Below are 1,214 nucleotides of genomic sequence, written 5' to 3'. Positions count from 1 at the left end.
CAAAGTTAAGGATATACAATTATTACCTAAAAAATTGCACTATAGCTAAACCTATTCCTTTAATAGTATTAGCAAAGAATAACGTACCATTGCAAGGCTTTCTATTGCCAAAAAATAAATATCTCATCCCTTACTAAAACCAAAGAGAAGGCTCTTTCAGAGACACTCACCTGAAGATCTTCAAAAGCAGCAAAGCAACGGAGGAATACGAACTAAAACAGCGAGGAAAGACTAATATAGATAACCTGGGGTCACTTTGTACCAGTTACATGACTGCCCCGTGGGAAATCACGCCTCTACAGATAGACGAGATTGTATCACATTCCAAACGGACTTGGACCCGAATGACAACTGTTACAGATTCGGAAAGACAAGATGATGTACTGATATATTTTATATATGAAAATGGCTTATTCCCTGTGGAATGACAATACGCCAGTGATATCCAAAAGTAATTATCCTACATTTTCTGCTTGCCTGCAATTTAGAATGGCTTGAGAACAGATGACGAGTTTCTCAGTGTAATCTATGCGTGAGAAATTGCTAAGCAAAATATAAAGTGTTCATTATCAACTGTAGTATGGTGTTTTTATGTCTGTTCCTTTTTTTAACCTTTTTTCATCTTGGCTGACTTATCAGTATTTTTTAACTTTTTTTCATCTCTTATGACTTATCAATAAAAACACTTAGCACTATAAAGAACGAAGTGTTAGGAAAGACAGGTAGGTTCACTTGAAGATAAAAGATAAGATAATGAAAAGTAAGTTAATTAGCATAGCAACCCATATTGAAATATAAAGAATCTTGCTTTTAGATGCTATAATAATTTTTTTATGCTACTACTACTGTACTACTATTATTTATTACTTCTACGGCTACTAACAATCTATGAATTACTTTATCTCGAAGAGTATTAGTAGCCTTTTAAAAAGAAATTGTAATAAATTATATATAAAGTTAACTATACTTGTTTATAAAATCGCATGAAAATTGATGTTGAAAATTATTCAATGGCACCAATAAATGTAAGATTTATCAGCGTGGTGTATTATGAACTTAATGGAAACTTTTATTATTATTTTTCACTTTCCAATGGAACCAGATACAGACATAAGAATTTAGTATTTTACTATACTCCGTGAATTATTTTAATCATCATTGTCATTATCTTTTAATTATCATTCCGGGTATTAATTGTAATTAACATACTGAAG

At 31.2% G+C, this 1,214-nt stretch overlaps 1 pseudogene; it reads right to left on the bottom strand.

Moving 5' to 3' along the window:
* LOC137641619 (alpha-N-acetylgalactosaminidase-like) overlaps positions 1–328 on the bottom strand; it is a 29,279-nt pseudogene extending 28,951 nt beyond the window's left edge.
* Positions 329–1,214: the final 886 nt, after the last annotated feature.

Source organism: Palaemon carinicauda, chromosome 5 (genome assembly GCF_036898095.1).
Source record: "Palaemon carinicauda isolate YSFRI2023 chromosome 5, ASM3689809v2, whole genome shotgun sequence".
NCBI classification, from domain to species: domain Eukaryota; kingdom Metazoa; phylum Arthropoda; class Malacostraca; order Decapoda; family Palaemonidae; genus Palaemon; species Palaemon carinicauda.
The sequence above is the reverse complement of the archived record's forward strand: the minus strand, read 5'-3'. Positions and strand labels throughout refer to the sequence as shown.